General features: G+C 42.3%; 1 long non-coding RNA gene across 1 annotated transcript in view; it reads left to right on the top strand.

Annotated features, from left to right (window-relative positions):
• The window catches only part of LOC134577388 (uncharacterized), a 599,529-nt gene that overhangs the window by 498,735 nt on the left and 87,609 nt on the right, over nucleotides 1-13,185 (top strand). The window lies entirely within an intron of this gene.

The following is a 13,185-nucleotide window of genomic DNA, read 5'->3' as shown; positions in this document are numbered from 1 at the left end:
GCCAGATGTTCATCCAGAACAGGCATGCCCTGTAAGGAAAATGCAGCTGGAAGAACAACAGGATGTTGACTATAAACAACGTAGAAAGGGTTATTACCAGAAGATTCATGAGCAGCGTTATTCCGAGCAAGCTCAGCCCAAGAAAGCAGATCAGCCCAATTGTGGGATCCGAAACAATGAAGATACTGCTCTAGGGATTGGTTCGTACGTTCAGCAGCTCCATTAGATTGAGGGTGGTAAGCAGAGGAACACGAAAGATAAATGCCCATTTCCGAACAAAAGGCTTTCCAGAACCTGGAAATAAACTGGCTACCCCTATCGGATACAATTGATTCTGGAATACTGTGTAACCGAAACACCTCCCTGGTGAAGATAGAAGCAAGTTCCTTGGATGAGGGCAATTTGACAAGGGACACAAAATGAGCCATCTTAGAAAATCTATCTACTATCATCAGGATGACTGTTTTACCATTCGAAGGAGGCAATTCAACAATAAAATCCATGGATAGATTGGACCAAGGCCTCTCGGGTATGGGCAACGGGTGCAACAACCCACAAGGAACTCTATGAGAAGACTTCATACTGACGTCCTTGCGTAAGAAAGCCCACCAAAAATATCTAGAAACTGCCGTTAAGGTTTTAGTGATACCAGGATGTCCAGCAGTGTTGGTGTCATGATATAGTGACATAATGTCTCGTCTTTCAGTAACATCAATGAACAGTTTATCAGCAGGTCTCTCTCTAGGTGCCATGTTTTGTTTAGCCTGTATAACTTGCAAGAGGGATGAAGAAATAGATAGAACAGTAGTAGCTATTATTCTGTCCGGGGAAATGTCAGGGGTATCATCAAACCCTTGTTTGTCGGTAGTTTTGCATTGTCTGGATAGAGCGTCAGCTTTAGTGTTACGATCACCTGGTCTGTAGATGATGATATAATTGAAACAAGATAAAAACAGTGACCACCTGGCCTGCCTAGAAGACAATCTTTTGGTTTCACTAAGGTAGGAAAGGTTTTTGTGATTGTAAGAATAAGGATGGGATTCCACTCCTTAAGTGCTAAAACGATTGCAAGGAGTTTTCGATTGCCTATATCATAATTCTTTTCGGCCTTGGACATCTGCTTGGAAAATAAACCACAAGGATAAAATTGCTTTTCAGGTGATTCTCTTTGAGATAAGACAGCACCCACCCCAATATTTGAAGCATCAACTTCAAGAATAAAAGGCAAAGAAAGGACAGGATTCTGTAAAATAGGAGCAGAGGCGAATGCAGTCTTAAGAAATTCAAAAGCCTCAAGCGCCTCTGGGGACCAGATACGAGTATTACCATCCTTTTTAGTCATACGGGTTATAGGTGCTACAATAGAAGAAAAACCTTTAATAAAACATCTATAATAGTTAGAAAAAACAAGAAAAGGCTGAATGGCTTTCAGACTCTGAGGTAGAGGCCATTCTATGACAGCAGAAAGCTTCTGGGGATCCATACAAAAACCCTTAGCAAAAATTTGATACCCCAAAAACTGGACTTCGGATTGATCAAATAAACATTTTTCTAGTTTACAATAGAGACCATTATCAAGAAGGGTTTTCAAAACTAATTTAACATGCATGTGATGAGTATGCAAATCGGTTGAATATATTAATATGTCGTCCAAGTACACTATTACAAATGTGTGAATGAACTCTCGTAAGACATCATTAATAAAATCTTGAAACACTGCTGGGGCGTTACAAAGACCAAAGGGCATCACAGTGTACTCGTAATGACCACTCCTAGTATTGAATGTAGTTTTCCATTCATGGTCCTTTTTTATACGTATGAGATTGTATGCACCTCTAAGGTCCAGTTTAGTAAACACAGTAGCTTGTTTAAGCCTGTCAAATAATTCCGTGATTAAAGGTATAGGGTAAGCATTTTTTATGGTGATTTTATTTAGGCCCCTATAATCGATACAACGTCTTAAATCGCCCTCCTTCTTCGACACAAAGAAGAACCCAGCCCCTGCCGGAGAGGAGGATCTCCTTATAAACCCCTTTTTTAAAGATTGTCTAATATATTCTTCAATGACAAGATTTTCTTGAGGAGACAAAGGATACACCCTCCCTTTGGGAGGTATAGCGCCAGGTAAATAATCAATAGCACAATCGTAGGGTCTGTAAGGCGGTAATTTTTCAGCCTCCTTTTTTTTTTTTTGCAATGTATATTTTTTATTAGTCGAAATAAACACAGGAAGTTCATACATAAAAGAGACATCAACATCAGATGCAAGAATTACAGTGCATAATACAGAAATGTAAGACAATGATTCGTAAACCAAATTACTTCTCTTAGGCCATAACATATCAAAATAAGGCATATTGGTACATCAAGAAAGTGTGGAAACCATGATCTTCTAGCCCTATGCAACATTAACAAAGCGCATTATCAACCAAAGTAATATGCGTTGAACTTGCTGTGGTTTCGACCATAGTCACATTCCTGGACATAACACGCAATGGCATTGACACTTGTTTGTACTAGAATAGCAAGAGCAGATATACAGTTGGTAACATAACAACCTAAAGGTGAGGTGATATTACGCCTGCTATGTTTTGCCATACCAAATTACTGAGGAGATGTTCTGCAATCGTGAGCTAAAATCTAGTACATAATTAGCAACCTTTATAATGCTCTTATGAATAGGATGAACTTCGAAGGTAAAGTTACCAACTTAATTTTATAGACAGGGATGGAGATCGAGGGGGGGGGGGGAATTTGCAAAGTTATATGTTACCAGAGTTTATAATAAGGTAATTAGTGGATGTTAACTGCAATCGCTTCCCAGTTGTGCCATAGTTTACAGAACGTTGGGTTGTTACCTCTGTGAGCCCACTCTCTTTCGAAGATATAGGTGTTGTGGACCCTATTTACGACCTCCTGAATATTGGGGCATGCTGGAATTTTCCAGTGGGCAGCTATGCTTAATTTGGCTGCCACAAGGATATTGAGCACCGCTGCTCTTGAGGGAAAGCTGTGTAATATGGGAGACAGGTGGAGGAGATAGGTAGCTGGTGAGAGCGGAAGAGTGTGGTTATTAAGTGCTGTGATTAATTTTTGGATTTGTAACCAGTAGGTGCCTAGGGCTTTACAGTCCCAAAATATATGCAACAAAGTACCGTTTGAGTCGGCACATCTCCAGCAACAACCTGTTGAGCCAACATATATCTTCCCTAATCTAGATGGGGTCATGTACCACCTCATTAGCACTTTGAAATATGCTTCCCAATGTGTAACACATTTTGAAGATTTTTTGGTGTATGCTATTGCATCAACCCAGGTAGCCATAGGAAAAGTTTCACCTAGGTCTCTTTCCCAGCGAAGCATATAAGGCAGTTTTACTTCGCCTCCATCATTATTCACCGCCAGTGATGCATAGCAGAGGGAGAGGGGTTTTAGGGTAGGTGATTTTTTGTGGGCTGTGAAACAAATACGCCCCAGTTTACACATTTTTAAAGAGCTAACATATTGAACGGATCTAGATTGTAATATGTGTTTGACCCTCAAGTACATAAAGAGATCCCCTGAAGGTAAAGCAAGGTTTAAGCCCTTGATTGAGTATAGTGAATGCACATGGGTTATGCCTTTAGATACCCAATGTTGCATAGGCAAGTCAGGAGATATGACCGTAAGAGCCTGTATGGGAGCAATGAACAGCAATTCCGGGCTTGGACATATCAGGGGACTCCAGGCCTTCCATGATTTAAGTAAAAATTTAGATGCCGATAGCATACCTTGCGAGCTATGGAATAAGTTTGACCAAAGATTATGTGACATTTGCTGTAGGTCGCCACATTTTTCTTCTAAATGAAGCCATACTGGGCTGGTTTTGAGTGTTATAATATCGACACCTTGCGCTAGTACCGTTGCTATATAATAGTTTTTGATATTGGGTATATTCAGACCACCTCTTTCCATAGGGAGCCACAACGATCTAAAGGAGATTCTTGGAGGTTTTTTTTTCCAAACATGAGCGTTTAGAAGTTTCTGAAACCGTTTTAAGAGAGCATTTGGGAGAGCTATGGGCAACGTCCGAAACATGTATAATATGATGGGTATTACCATCATTTTAAGTGATGTGATCCTGTCTAGCCAGGAGACATTGGCCTTTTCCCACGTATCAACTTGCTTTGAAAGTTTTGAGAGGGCCTCTAAATGATTTTCCAAAATTATTTGTTTCTGGGTGTTTGCTATTTTGACTCCTAGGTAGGATATCAAGGTTTTACGCCATTCAAAGGGAAATTGTGCCTTAAGATCATCAACTGTTTTGGACTCTAGATTGAATGGAAGGATTTGTGTTTTAGTGATGTTATTTTTATAATACGAAATTCTACCATATGTTTTCAGAGTGTTTACAACGTAAGGGACTGATTTGGACGGGTCAGTGAGGAATAGCATGATATCATCCGCAAAAAGTGCGATCTTTTTCTCCCCAGCTGGCGTGGGAAGACCTGGAATTAAGATGTCTTTTTTGATAAGTCTAACCAATGGTTCCAGACACAGAATAAAAATATGGGGCGATAGTGGACAGCCTTGTCTGGTACCATTCTTTATTGAGAAATTACGTGAGGTAAAGCCTGAATTGAAGACCTTAGCGAAGGGCGAGGAGTAAAGGGCCTTTATGATTGTAATGAAACTGCTTGAGAACTTGAACGCTGATAGTGTACGTACCATATAAGACCAATTTAGGTGGTCAAAAGCCTTTTCAGCATCCAAGGCCATAAAGACACCATTTATTCTATTTTTGAATGCCCATTCCAACAGATCCATACAATATCTTGTGTTGTCCCCCACTTGTTTACCCGGTACGAAACCTGCTTGTTCTATGGAAACTAAGTTGGGCAGGAGGGGTTTCAATCTGTTGGCTATTAGTTTTGCATATAGCTTGACATCAGCGTTTAGAAGGGAAATGGGGCGCAGGTTACTACAAATCGTTGGCGGTTTGTTTGGTTTGGGTAGGGTTATGATGAATGCTTCTAGCATTTCTCGTGGAAATACTCCAGATTTTTGAATGGAGTTGAATGTTTGCGTGAGATGGGGAATCAGTTGTGGTGCCATTTTAATGTAATAATAATTTGAGAGTCCATCAGGACCCGGGGCCTTGTGTTTTGGGAGGGAACGTATTGTAGATGCTACTTCCTCTTCTGTGAATGGTGCGCTCAGTAGGTCATTTTGCTGTTGTGTAACTTGTGGAAGTTCTACTTGTGTTAAGTAACTTTCAATTTCTTCTAGATTGGGCGAATGTGTGTCCGTATTTGTCTGTAAATTATAGAGATCCTCATAGTAATAGGATAATTCATCCACTATTTTGTTGGGGTTATAAATTTTTGAGTTTGTTTTAGAAGTGATGTAGGGAATTTTCGTTTGGAGGTATTTAGTCTTCAATTTGTTCGCTAACAATTTGCCTGCTTTGTTTCCCATATGGTAATAATGTTGTTGCAGTTTACGTGCATTATTATTATAGTCTTGCGCGTGCAGTTTGCGGAGATCCTCTTGGGTTTTGGTAATTTGTTTAGATAGGGATTTAGAGGGAGCGGACTTATTGCTATTTTCCAAAGATGCCAGTTTCTGAGTTAATGCAGTAAGCGCTGTTCGGAAATGTTTTTTCTGTTGGGATCCTAACTTTATAAATTCCCCTCTAATGACCGCTTTATGGGCGAGCCATACTGTTTCGATAGAGGTGTCCCCAGTGGAGTTGACTGAGAAGTAGTTATTCAGGTCAGTGGCTATAGAGTTTCGATTTTTTGGGCACTCTAGTATAGACTCGTTAAGTCTCCATTTACCCCGGCCCTTAGCGGGGTAAGGGACTCCAATAACGGTTTCTATAGGGGCATGGTCAGACCATGAACGTTGACCTATCGTTTGAGATTTTAGATGTGGTAGTGTAGATTTATCTATTAAACAAAGGTCTATGCGAGTGTATGTAGCGTGGACGTGTGAGAGATATGTGTAATCTCTAGCTGCGGGGTATAGGTTCCTCCAAGAATCATATAGGTCAGCTGAGTGAAGCAGGCGCGAGACCAGTTTACTTGTGTGAATGGATGTTTTGTTAGGAGGCTTGTTTTGAATACGTTGTGAGTCTAGCTGTGGATCTAGTGTGCAGTTAAAGTCACCACAGATTATTAAGTGGCCTTGTTTAAGGCGGGATATTTTATGAAAGGCTTTTTTTATAAATGAGTACTGAGCTACGTTCGGTGCATAGAGGGAGGCAAGAGTTAATTGAATACCATTTAACTCGCCGACTAGTACCAACAACCTGCCCGCTGGATCAATATATTGGTTTTGTAAAGTAAATGCCCAGTCTGAGTGGAAAAGGATAGCTACTCCTTTGGTTTTGTTGGGTGCTTGCGCATGGTAACTGACAGGGTAATCTTTCGAGTAAAGTTTAGGTGAATTAGCTTTTTGAAAATGAGTTTCCTGCAAACACACTACAGCTGCTTTTGAGGCGTGCATATCTTTCAATACCTGCCGCCTTTTAGCGGGGTTATTCAGACCCTTAACATTGATAGACAGAATTTTCATATTATTTTGAGACATAATGATGTGTTAGATGTAACTCTAATAATAAGGTTCTTACTAATGTGGGAGAGGTCAATGCTCCTAGCGCATGCATTTTGTTACTTTTCCAAATTAATTTTTCTGCAAGGTCTGGTATGTGCCTTGAAAACTTTGCTGGCGATTTATGGGTAGGTGGGGAAGGGGGGATAAAAAACTGGGAATAAAATGAACTAAAGTATGTACAGCACTCTCCGTTAAGGAGGAGATATTCGACGGCCATATAGAGAACACCTGGGAGTGAACTCAAGAGGTGGCCTGGTATAGTGGGGAAACGTGGAGCTCCTACCATCCTGATAGGGTGTAACTCAGTTGTTTAGAGAAGCGTGAAAACTTGTAGACCAAAAGGAAAAATAAAGGATATTACCATAAGCATGAAAAACTTTGCATACAATCAGCGGTTAAAGGTGAAACATAAAATAACGGCATAACTATACAGTGGTAAAGAGCTGTTACTACCAATGTTGCGCTATGACAACTCCTAATAAGTGTAATAGCGATTTGTACTGCGCCGGTACGCTCTCTTTTGGTGCCGTTAGGTCCCATAAGGCGTAAGAGGGATTTTACGCAGTCACTGGGACTATAATATCTGGGTGCTTTACGAGAGATAACATTGTAAAGTTGAAACTTATTAGGTGTCTCCCGGAATCGGCCTAGAGGCTGATCCACCCCACTCTAGAGAAGAGTTGTTGAACATAAAGAATAAGGTGATTACAGCTTTTGCTCGGGAAACGATCCTATGACATTATTGAGTTGGTAGATTTAACCAGTTTGCAAGTGGACTTTTACACCGGCGGTGCATTCAATTACATTGTGGCAGAAGTAAAGTTAGCGTATAAAATTGCCGTATTAGTGATGACAGTTGTAATGGTATATATACGTGATATAACCAACATTATAGTAGCGTACCACAAAGGGATGTTTAGGGGGTTACATTTGGGACAGTAATAACGTACGAGTGTGCGGGCAGGCAAAGCATTAACGTGCCTCAAATATTTAGGGCGGTTAGGTAGTTACCGATCTCGCTAGCGGGTCCGGTATAGGAAGGCTAACGGTGTACATAAATAACGTACTTAACAGAATTGACATATACTACAACATCATACCCATCATTGCCCATCAAATACCAATCGAAAGGCAAAAGGTAGTTCATTTCTGTGTTGAATTTGCTCCCGCCATGTGCCAGTCCGCACAAATTTTCTTCGGAGAAACTCCTCCATGTGCCATGCCCTCACCTTCCGTGTTGCGCCATAGTCCCCATGCTGAGAGGGCCTTCATACCTTCACTTGGATCGGTAAAAATCCGGGTAGAACCCTGTCTCCATACGATCAATTTCGTCGGGTATCCCCACTTATAGTTCACATTGTTGTTGTGCAGCGTCTTGGTGATGGTGACAAACTCTCTCCGTTTTGCCATGGTGGCAGCTGATAAATCCGCAAATAAGGCAATGTTTGAATGTGGATCCGGGAGGGTCGACAATTTCCGTGCTGCTGATAATAAAGCTTCTTTGTGAGCATAATAGTGGAATTTGACTATTACGTCTCTGGGTACCTCTGTTGACAGCCGCGATGGACGTGGAAGTCTGTGCATGCGGTCATAGGCCCATGCAGAGTCTGGCAAAGCAGGAACTAAGGCCTTGCATAGAGAGAGCACGACTTGAGGGAGAGCATCTTGGGAGACATCATCCGGGATCCCCCGAAATCTGATATTTTGCCTCCTTGATCTGTCCACCAGATCTGCCATTTTCAGCTTTAGGGATTCATTTTCTTCTGAGAGAGATTGAAGTTTGTCTACAACTTCATTGTGTGCGTTGCAGAGATCTCCCGTTTTGTTTTCAAGATGGCTCGTCCGGTCTCCCAGGCTCGCAATTTCCCTGCGTAGTTCTCTATCTATGCGGTGAAAATCCGCCTTAATCGTCGTTCTTAGCTCCTGGAGCATCTTGTGTAGGCTTTTTTCTGTGATTGGGGCGTCAGAGTATTTTGAGGAGGTCGAATCTTGATCTGAGGTGCCGTCCGACATAGCCTCAGCATCTTCGGCGCCATCTTGGCTCATTGGGTGGCGGTCTTTTTTCTTATTTTTAGCCACGTCTTGAATCTTAGGTTGTTTGTAGGGTGACATCCTGCTATGCTGTATGTGCCCTTACAAGTTTAGCCGGTAATTAACGTGAGTTACCGCTTTAGAAAGCTTGTTTGTAGCTAATCAGGGTGGGATTTTGCCGGAGCTCTTAGTCCATGCGACTGTTCGCGCCGGAAGTCAGACACGCCCCTTTCAGCCTCCCTTTTATCGAAGACAGACTTAAGAGACATGTACTGAGGAGGTATAACAGTAGACAAAGGAGGAGTAGTAGGAACATTAATAGAATTTAAATGGGGGATTTTAACGATATAACTCTTGACAGGCATCACTCCAAGATACTATTTGTCCTGACTCCCAGTCAAAAATGGGATTGTGAGAATGTAACCATGGGTACCCTAACACGATGTGAGAGGAAGGAGAGGTGATGATCTGAAACCGAATGGTTTCTGAGTGTAACAACCCTGTATACATATGCAACGATTCAGTTTCATGTGTGATAACTGGGGAGCATAATGGTCTACCATCTATGGCCTCAATGGCCAAGGGTGTCTTCTTCTCTCTAATGGGTATGTTGTATTTTTTCATAAAGCCAGAATCTATGAAGTTCTCAGCTGCACCGGAATCAACCAGGGCTAGTATGTTCCCTGCTATGCTATTCTTTTCAAGATGCAGAGAAACAGGGAGAAGTAATCGATTAAGGGGCAATTGTGGGGACTCAGATGTCACACCCAAGGCCAGCCCCCTATACGGTCTTAGTTATAGGTGCAATAGTTTTCTGGAAGCACGGGACATTCTTGTCACATATGGCCCTTCCTACCACAGTACAGGCAAAGTCCCTCCTTTCTCCTATACAATGTTTCAGCATCAGAGAGCTTAGCAACCCCTAATTGCATGGGTTCCTCCTCTGCTACCTTGGAACTCTCAGCATTAGCAACTCTAGGAGTATTAAATGTAACAAGACGTCTATTCCTATTCTTGGTGTAGAGTCTGTCACGAATCCTATTGTCTATGTCAATGAGATAGTTGATGAGATCTTCTAATGGTATAGGAAGATCCCTGGCCGCTACCTCATCCAATATAGTTTCAGATAGACCCTCCATGAATGCAGTAGTTAGCCCATTATTGGTCCAGTCTTCCTGTGAAGCAAGGGTACGAAACTGAATAGCATAATCGGCAACAGACCTAGATCCCTTTTTAATTCTCATTATTGCCCTGGCGGCATTCTTCGACCTTTTAGTTGTGTAAAAGGTTCTACGAAAAGCCGTAAGAAAGCTATTGAAATCATGCACCATAGGTCCATTAGCTGCCCAAATAGAATTTGCCCACTCAAGTGCTTTATCTGTAAGTTGGTGAATAAGGAAACCAACTTTAGACCTATCAGTGGGAAATTAATGTGATTACATTTCAAAGTGGAATTCCACTTGATTAATGAATCCCCTGCTTGTCTTAGCATCCCCTCCATACCTGGGTGGAGGGGTTAAATGTGCAGAAGCATGAAGCATGGTAGATGTATCTGGAACAAGGGGTGCAGGAGGAACTGGTACGGTTACCGTAGTAGTTCTAGATAAGAGTGTCTGCATGGCCTGAGCCATCTGATCCATACGATGATCCTGCTCTACAAATCTAGCCTCATGAGAAGCCATTTGCTGACCTAAATCTGCGGGGTCCATGGCCCTATCGTAATGTCAAGGTAGTTTACCCCAACACGCAAGATTTAGTCCAACAATTGACAATATAAAGCAGATACGTCTTGCCGGACCTTGGAATGGCCGGACTCGACGTATAACAGAGAAGTGACAGAGTCAGGAACAAGCCGAGGTCAAGGGAAGAAAGAGAAAGCAAAAACAAGAACTAGCCAAGGTCTGGTACACAGGAATCAGAAAACCGGCAAACAAGACAAAGCAGGGATAAAGAGAAAAACGGAGTCAAATACAAAGCCAAGGTCAAGCACGAAAAATCACAACTGAACAATACAAGCACTAAAGGGAACTGAAACAGAAACCATGATAGGGCAGGGAGTTAAGGGAGAGGTATGTGGGATGACAGGGGCCAATGGGAGACCGTTTTACATTTCGGCTCCCACTGTCCCTTTAAGAGCGCGCCCGAGATGTGCGGCGCGCTCTTAGAGTTAGGCGGGACACGTGACCGCATCTCGCCGTCAGTGCTCGGCTTCATCTGAACAGTGAACAAGCCGCGCGCAGGCGGGAATAGAGGACCTCTGCCGGCCCCCGGATAAGGTAAGTACTGCTACACCCACACAGCTGTGATGAGGCATCTGGACATGGACAACTTTTCCCAGTACTCAGGTGTAGTAACCATTTATTGTGGGAGGGCTGTACTACTAATTGTGTTTTATGGGTGGGTTGCTGGACTAACCAGGGCACTGACCGGCAGGAGGTCAGATACCCTGTTAGCCTGTTAGGAAAAGTGGAGAGATGTGATGAGACTAATCTCGCCACTGTGCATTGGAGGAGCCTGGTTGCCCGCCTACTTCCTTTAGACTATGGCCCCATGTTGAAACGCTTGATTTTCCCCTGCAGAGACACAAAAGCCGGGTCATTCGGTGCTTGCCCTGTTTGAGCGGTGATACCCCAGATAGCTATGTCATGAAGCCCATTCGTATAATGAAAGACTATGGGAAAGACTTTGGCTCCATGGCAATTAAACTGTATGTGTGTGATCTGAGCGCCCTTCAGCAATAATGTGCGCTCAGATCTGAGCTATCTGTGTTCAATGGAGTTTTGCCTCTGTCCTTGGAGATAATTGGATTACTTCCCAATTATCTCCAGGATAGAAGACTCTGTGGAACTGGTTTTGGGCAGAAAAGCCATGCTTCATTTGGTCACAAAGGACTACGATCTATCTTTTGAACCACTGGACCAATTTGTATGATTTTGACGTATGTTTGTATTTGGAGTATGCTGATTCTGAAAATGTGAATGTGATGCATACTTTTTAAGTTATGAATAATGTGGAAAATTGACCAATTTGTATGATTTTGACGTTAATGGGGTATGCTGAGGTATGCTGGGGTTAATGGGGTATTTGGGGTATGCTGATTCTGAAAATATCAATGTAAACCTATTTGTATGTTTTTTCCTATTCGGCTGTTTACAGCATTCGTATGTTTGAGAGCATTCATATGCTTCTCCAGTTCGGTGGATTGGTGTCTACAGTAGCTGCCTTTATATCTGGAAGGGGAATATCCTCTAAACAGCGTTTAACCCCTTTTATGCCCGGGGTGCCGTTACACATACTCTCCAAGAAAATCCAAGAGAGTGGTCTTCAATTTCTAGTTTATAGCACTAGCTTTTCTGTTTTATAATTTTTTCGATTTTTTTTTTTAGGTAGAGTTCTAGTCCTTGATTTGTAAATATATAAAAACATTCCTAGTCTTTTCCCTAGGTGAGCCCTCTTTTTTACAGACTCATCTTTCCTTATTTCTATATGTATCTATATCTATGTATGTCGTACTCAGCCATTGTCTCCGTCCACAAATATATATATATATATATATATATATATATATATATGTATGTGTGTTGGGCATTGGAGAGGACTGATTGCTAGCCTCCTGCCCTGCGACTATGGCCCTGGGATGTATTGCCCTTTAAGAACTGTATTTGGGCATAATGGATTTTTATAATGCTGTTCCTGGCCCTTTAATTACTTTGGAGCAGTGTTGAAACTTTTAAACTGGCACTTCGGATGCAGTCGAAGTGCCGAAGTCGTTGAAGTGCCGAAGTCGTTGAAGTGCCGAAGTCGTCAAAGTGGCCGCCATTTGACAAACGAACATGTGGCGGCGGCCATTTTAACTTATTCGAACGCGGTCAGCGGTGTGTGCAGCCAAATCTATGGATCTGTTTTCGGCTACCCAACTGCACGAACACCGTTGGCCCGTACCTTCTACGCTACTTCGACACCGCGGCTGGAGACTAAGTCCCGTTCGAAGATTCGAACGCTCGTTTGAATAGGACTTAATAATTTTCTCGTTGTAAAATAGACCGACCACACAGCCCAAATCCATGGAACTGTTTTGGGTATGAAAATGTGCTTGAAGTCAGTCAAAAGTGACTTATACCTATCTCCCGAACGGCTGAACGGATTCGAAAGATTTTTGGGTATGTTTGTATTTGGAATGTGCTGATTAATAATATGTTAATTAATATATTTATTAATATTGGATGTATAGTTTTAGAGTTATGACAGTTGGGTAAAAAGTATGTTTTAAACTGTACTGATAATTGGGTTACCTCTCAGGCTGTGGGCTTCTCCTTTGCAGGGGAGAATTTCATAAAAGCCGAGTGTGTCATTAAACCTCAGTTCTTCTTGACCCTCAACACGTAGTCTTGTCTCGTGATTGGAGGCGACAGCTATATTCACACTGGGGATTGCTATGCTCTGCATACTCCCTTGGGCTTTTATCACTTAGCTCTTTTAAGAGTTGTTCCGGTTACGCTCTCCTTGGAGGAGAGGTCTTCCCCACATGGTCCTGGAGGACAGAAGCTGATCCAGGGT

Source organism: Pelobates fuscus, chromosome 11 (assembly GCF_036172605.1).
Source record: "Pelobates fuscus isolate aPelFus1 chromosome 11, aPelFus1.pri, whole genome shotgun sequence".
In the NCBI taxonomy this organism is placed as follows: domain Eukaryota; kingdom Metazoa; phylum Chordata; class Amphibia; order Anura; family Pelobatidae; genus Pelobates; species Pelobates fuscus.
Note: the sequence above shows the minus strand (reverse complement) of the source record. Positions and strands in the feature narration are given on the sequence as shown.